The following is a 7,110-nucleotide window of genomic DNA, read 5'->3' on the forward strand; positions in this document are numbered from 1 at the left end:
GCGCAAGCTACATTAAAGTGATTATTACGTTTTGAATATGGATATTTTTCTTACAAAAAACGCATCGATTCGCTACAGGAGGCCTTTGTTCACCCCCCGGAGCGGTGTAAGACACTTTTTTTATGGATGGGCACTTTTTATTTAACTTTTTTTGGACTGATGCATGCATCACCCGCTGAGTGGCATTAAACAGCTTGAAAGATCAAAGACAATTTTTAATATAACTCCGACTGGATTCGTCTGAAAGAAGAAAGTCATATACACCTAGGATGACTTGAGGGTGAGCAATTTATGGGCTAATTTTCATTTCTGGGTGAACTAACCCTTTAAGAAAAGATATAGAGTCTGAATTACAGAACGAGTTCTTCTTGTAACAGAAGACATGACCCATCCAAACTGCCATCGGAGCAACAGCTGCACCTTATCAAGGTTACGTGAGGAGAGTCCTTATAAATTGACAGTTTCTCATTAAGTGTAATGTCAGCCCACTCAACAGGCATGCAAACATAAGATGAGTCCAACAGAATGGCAGGCTTTCCTGCGTAAGAATAAGAGCCAAGAGTAGGAGCGTATCATAGACAGATACATACTAATGACAGGAGTCTGAATATATCATCTCGTAACTGTCTGCCAAGGTCTGTCATTGTCTACCAGCCCTGCAGGATCTACCGGCCCACTGCAGTCACTGGATGAACTGAGTGGGAAGGAGACAGAGTGTAAAAATGCCGGAGCGGAACCCGGGGTGAAACCACATCTGTCAGGAAAACTTTTAATGAGGGTTTTAAATGCAACGCCATTTACATCCTTAAACAGGGGGATGGGAACCTGCAGAGACTGATTTTAAGGGATAAATCACACTAAAATCATTATTTAGTCACCCTCATGTTGTTCTGAATGTGTTTGACTTTCTTCTGTGGAACACAAAATAAGACATTGTGAAAAACGTCTGTTTCTTTTTGTCCATGACATTACAGTCAAAGAAGTCCAATGTTGTTTAAAGCCCAACATATGTTTTGTGTTTCTCAGAAGAAAGAAAAGCATACATACTTGATAAAGAGTTTGATGAGCGTGACATCCAATTGAGTGTGTGCAAATAAGACGCTTTCCTTCTCATCGGCATAAAAGGAGAAACATGAAGTTTCTTTTTCAGTTATCCAAAAACGACTTGCATAAGATAGCATCACGACTTAAAGCCTGCACTTCATATTAGTTTAATACGCCCGAGAGCTTACTTGAAATAAGTGTGAATCAGCTTGCTAACAAAGGCCTCGGATGTGAGTGTTTTCATGCAAAATACTTTTCTGAAAGCCCTATAAATAGTTCCGAGAGGCTTAAGCTCCACTCTCTGTAGTTTTCAGCCAGTGGAGGCTGATTCAGGCTGAGCTCCTTCAATACTGTAAATGCCAGCAGTCTAATGCTCCCTTATGTCCTGCAGTTTTCATGCCCTCTGCTAATCCGAGTTTGGACTCGAAATACACTTCTGCCTGTTCCAGAAAATCTGTAATTGAAAAAGATAAGAAAAAGAAAAGTGATATGACCTGCTAAGTGCATCGTGCGACAGGTAACAGCACACTATCTGGCCTTGTGCCTCGACAACGCAGGAAATCAAGTTCATTTCTAGTCCAAGCGATGAGTCATGTAGAAGTTGGCTAGTCAGTTGGATGGTTAAGAACATGGCCAGCTGTGCCTCCTCCATTATGGCACCTGGCAGCCGCTGTGCCATGCCTCCGTCTGTTGGTAGTGCCAGGCTCCCAGTTCTCGCCCAGTGCCACGGGGTGCAGACTGCACAGGCCTGAGAATCCTGGCCCGAGGCCCGTCTCTCTCCCCCCTCCCTGCCGGGTTCCCTTTATTATCTCATGGTATTCCTGTATTTGCCCTCTTCTCTTTAAAGGACGGCATTACTTCCACATCCACAAACTTGTCAAAACCAATTTGCTCCCCTATTATCCCCTGAACTAATTTCGCAGTGACCTCCTCTCTCTCCCCCACTTGCTCACCCCTTTCTCCTCAACCCATTGCATCTCTCAACTGAAACCCCAACACGACCTGTGCTCCAACTAAACCGAACACCTCCCCCCTCAATTCACCCTTCCTGAGCTGGGGTTTACCTGCACAGCGCCCGTCTTCCTCCCTCACTATACTCCTTTTCTCCGGTTTTACTCTGCAGTCCTTTATCCTTCCAGTCCAAATCTGGAATACAAAACAAAGGAAGAGGAAAGCAACTAACGCAGAGTCTGAGGAAACACGCTGAACCTCCATAAAGGCAAGAGAGCATAATATACTTGACAGTCTATGATGGAAGCGCAGCTCTGTCACCCCTTCATGGCCTCCCCTTCCGCCTCCCTTCAATTAGCGTCTCACCAGTGACAACATGGAGGATCTTCATTAGGGGAGAATGCTCAATTATATCAGTTGATATTCGTTTCCAAAACTAATTATCTCAGTTGCATGGCATGGCTGACTGAGCCTGCCCCTGCCCCAGGGCGCAGCGGTTACTGATGTGACTTGGCTTTGGTTGGGAGTTTTGCTCCACTCCATCCGTGCCTTTTCTATTTGCTCGAAAGTGGCTAAATACATCCTCTACATGTAATTCTCATTTTTCAGCAGGTTTAGTCTGGCAAAAACACACTGATTGGTAGGTAATCACTTGCCGCTTGTGTAGTCATTTTCATTCTTTCATTACTATGATTATTGACACACTAACATAAGTGCAAAAATACAAAAATACAAACTAACATAACTAAGAATAATACTAAACTAAAATTACAACTTAGTTATATCCATGTCTCCTAACCTAACTGAAATAAAATACAAATGAGCACAAATTGATTTTAGTTAGGTTTTTGATGCATGGTTTAAAAAAAAACTTGAAACTTTAAATACAGTGCATTAACTTGGGAGCCCTAAAGCCCTCAAGTTAAAATAAAAACCTATAAAAAATTGAAAATGAATGAAAAATGTAGTTGGTGAAAACCAACAAAAACTAAACTGTACTAAACTGTAAAAAAAATAATAATAATAACTATAATAACCATGATGAGCACAATAAAACATGTTTGTGACTACCAAACTAACTTAAATAAATAAATGAATAAATAATGACCACACATTTATTTTAGTTTCAAATACATGGTTTCCAAAAATTGTAACATTTAGAGCCATCAACTATTCGAGCTCTAAAAAAAATAAATAAATACATAAATATATATAAATAAATAAATGTAACCTGTGACATCTAAAACTAAACTGTTAAAAAATAATAATAATACAAAATTTTAAAAAAGAATAATCACAACTGTAATAACAGTTGAGCACAATGCTGAGCTATCCACTTGACTACAGCGGACAGTAGGACTATAATACTTAATTACAGTTAATTTACAGGATTTCTCTGCAGTACAACAGACTAAATCACATATAATCAGATGGAAGTGCTAAAGCAGAGTCAGTTAGGAATATTCATGCGCACATTTACCATCAACATTCATTGTGGCCCAGAGGGGGATGAGTAAAAAGAGCCTCTCATTTATGCTGAGGAGTATTCATATTTGTTATTTTAAGGCAAACAAGCTATTTTTCTTTACTTGTTTATTTATGATTTTCTAAGGGCTTTCTGAATATACAGATCTGATTAAATGATGCCTCTTAAATATAGTTGCAGAGGAAATAAAAGTTTAATCAGCCCTCTTATTAAATCTTTGTCATCTCACATGCGTCAGATGTACCAGCCTGCATAGAACACTAATCTGGAATAATTATCACGCAAGTAAATCCATATAATTAAGTCTTTCAGAGGCACTGGTCCAAATCTTCAGTCAAAATGTTCTAGACTGAAAAAACCTGCTCTGACAGGGAAGAAAGCAGTTAATTGTGGAAACCGAGTAGTCGCCTGCAGTGACAAATTATTAATCATAGGATAAAGTGTGAAACAACATGTGAGAAAAAACTCATTTAATTAGCTAGACTTCAATTTCACACTAAACGAATCTATAGATTTCACGTTAGATAAAAAAATAAATAAAAAATAAAAAACTGCACAGGGGTCTTAAACGAATTGTAACACAGAACTAGATTTTAAAAATGTGTCAAATTCAGTGAAATCACATCCCTAAAAACAGTACCCTTTGCAGTTGCCTTGTTTGTCAGGTGCAAAATTTCTTCTTAAATCAATTATAAATTAAATATGTTTCAGTCTCAAGTTTAAAGTTTATGACTTTGTGTCTCTTTTGCGTGCTTGCTCACTTGCTGGCCATATTAGCTCCACAGAACAAACTATTAGGTGCATTTCAAAGTAGCTGAGGCCAGACTGATTATGCATAACTCTCCAATTCCTACTCTCCCTCCCTTTCCCAAACCCTGTTTCTGAACTCACCCCCTCTGCCCCTCTTCTATCAAGCCTCTGTGCCCTCCTCCTTCCCTGGTTCCAAAGCCCTGGGTCCGCAGTCCGGAGGTAGATCACTTTAATTCTGCTTCATGGATCTTTTTCAAAAAGGACCTGAGACCCGGAGACCCCAGAACCAGTGACCGCGGGCTGAACCCAGACCAGCCAGCCGGGCTCCACGCACTCGTAAACACAGCCATCATCTCACATGCTCCCTTTTCCACCCCACACTTTTGCTCCCTCCCAATCAGGCACAGAGAGTATTTAATTCGGCCTACTAAAGTAAGTGCCCCCACTCAGTTTGTGGGATATATGAATATAACACTTGACCCATGCTGTTGTTCATTACCTATGTGGTCAATGCATGGAGGGAAGAGGAAAAGCTATCAAATAATGTCCCAAATTCTCTTTTTTCTGATGTCACATTCTCTTTTTTCTGACTTTCAACAGATTAGCTCAATGGGCTCTTTCTTCAAAACACGGAGTAGCCCTGAATATGGGTCAATGATGTACTGTACAAAAAGTGTAAACAATGCAGAAAGGAAAAATCTTATAAAAACAGATGTGGCAAAAATGTACTATTTGTATTCACATTGGCTTCTTATGGTTTTAAAGAGCTTTTATACAATTTACAATTAATTATACATTTTATTTCTCCAAAAATGTCATGTATTGTAAATGTAATAAAACAATAGACCTTAAATGGGTACAATTAATCATTATTACAAGTTTCCGAATACATTTTTCAAAATACAAAGTACTTTTTACAAATATCATGAATAGTTCATTCATAAGTATTTTTCAGAAGTCGCAGCACAACCTGAGCTAACCTTGCCTTGTCATAGAAAAGCCAAATTATGAGACATTTTAAATAACAAAAGTCCTGACATTTATTCAGAAATGCAAAACAAGTTTATTATTGAATATGTGTATTTAAGTCATTGTATGTGTGAATTGCATATTCTTAAGTACATGAATAGACAAAAATGAATGTTATGTCATTAAACCACAGACATGTTAGTTACACCTTGGGCCAAAACTTTGTACTCCCCAACGGAGGAAAACAAAATGATGCCCAAACCCACACGAGATGGAGGAATGAGGTTATTCATCATCTTTTTTAAATTCTAGTAGTCTGCAAAAAGCAATTACGAGAACCTAACATGATGTAGTTCATGTGTGGTCCAAAAAATAACGTGCAACGTGTACTGGCAAGACTTTCTAGGAGATCAAAACGGCCATCATCTGGTTTCCAGCATCCCAATAAATGACAAGTGGCTTAAGGCTTTCCATAGTGAAAATGGGATTTACAGTAATAGTGTCCCTAGGTGGAAACGGATTAGACTACTTTAGCAGCTACCTAGGGATGATCAAATGAGCAATTTCTTCCTGGATGGTCACCATAGCAATGACCTTTACGCATGCCACAGATGGCAAGCGGTAGCATATTTTAATAAAAAAATGTTAAAACATTTTTTTGGATATCGTTTTCCCTATAAGCTCAAAGGTACCTCTCTGGTGTACTACGATAAAATGTCAGTGCAAGCTTTGAAAATGTTAGTCAATAGACATCAGAACATCTGAAGAAGTTTTCATGGAGGAAAACTCCCATATTGCCATTTCAGGAGCCTTAAAAATGAGATCGCTGAATAACTGGAAGATGCACACTTGATTTTACCTCTCTAGCCTAGTGATCTGCAGCTTTACCCACAGCACTATTAGGTCTTATTGATAGTGAGAATGAAATCTCCAAATAAAGCTGATGAGGACTGACACAAGAAAAGCACCCAGTGGAACGGCCCTGGAGTATCACAGTTTGGGGTCATTCTTTATCCCCCTCTGGGGCAGCTCGTTCACACTATCACACCTGTCTGTCAAAAGAAAGACTCAGCAGAGGGATGAGAGAAGAGAGAAGGTTTATCCAATGCAAAAGTGAGAGAAATAAAAGAAAAGCACTGTCGCAACAGAAATCACAACAGACAGAAAGGGCAGGGTTTAAATTACAGCTTAAATAACCTCATGTCCTGCTTTGACTTATGACTAACAAAATTTTAAGGCTCAGAAATAAAACCTCCAAAAGAAAAATAGCCAACGCGAGTGAACTGACAATAAAAAAGGGCAACTAAGTGATAGATAGATAGATATATACTACTGTAATTAAAAATACACCGGCCTATAATAGGCTAAATAAATACAATGAACTAATTAATTAAAATTACAGAATGATTCTGAACGCTTCTTGCACATTTTGAAGGACAGCCCATATTTACTACGAAGAAATTGGACTATAATAGCCTAATAGTTAAGGCGATCATGGCTACTCTGGGATAAATATTTGAGAAGCAAGTTTTCTAAATGCATTTTGCTTGCTTAAAATTAATTTTTGGCCACTGTTAATTGATGGATCAACCAAACATAAGCAAGGATTAGCGTTAATCATAAATAAAGACGACATAAACTCTCAAATTTTTTGAATAAATAAGCACAACACGTCATGTTGACGCCGCCACACCAGTGACGATTAATAGCCTATTATAAACTTCAAGACGGTTGAAAGAGGTTATGTTTAAAAACTTAAGAAGTACAATGCGAGTACAAACAATCCGTCCGCTAGATGTGCCTACCTTGGCCAGGTCAGGTGTTCAGGGTGGGCTCTGGGCTTGAACTTGCCTGAGTTCCAACAGCGTTAACGGCTTGATTACTGTTGATTTGTTAATTTACAGCGGCAC

At 38.9% G+C, this 7,110-nt stretch overlaps 1 long non-coding RNA gene across 2 annotated transcripts in view; it reads right to left on the bottom strand.

The window, feature by feature from the left end:
• The window catches only part of LOC107708360 (uncharacterized), a 36,094-nt gene extending 29,040 nt beyond the window's left edge, over nucleotides 1-7,054 (bottom strand). For both annotated transcript variants that reach the window (XR_001636354.1, XR_001636353.1), the window contains exon 1: nucleotides 7,006-7,054. This is a non-coding gene — a long non-coding RNA (uncharacterized LOC107708360). The remainder of the gene's footprint in view (nucleotides 1-7,005) is intronic.
• Between the last annotated feature and the right edge of the window lie 56 nt (nucleotides 7,055-7,110).

The sequence above is a fragment of the Sinocyclocheilus rhinocerous genome, unplaced genomic scaffold (assembly GCF_001515625.1).
Source record: "Sinocyclocheilus rhinocerous isolate Xijiao unplaced genomic scaffold, SAMN03320098_v1.1 scaffold1243, whole genome shotgun sequence".
Taxonomy (NCBI): Eukaryota; Metazoa; Chordata; class Actinopteri; order Cypriniformes; family Cyprinidae; genus Sinocyclocheilus; species Sinocyclocheilus rhinocerous.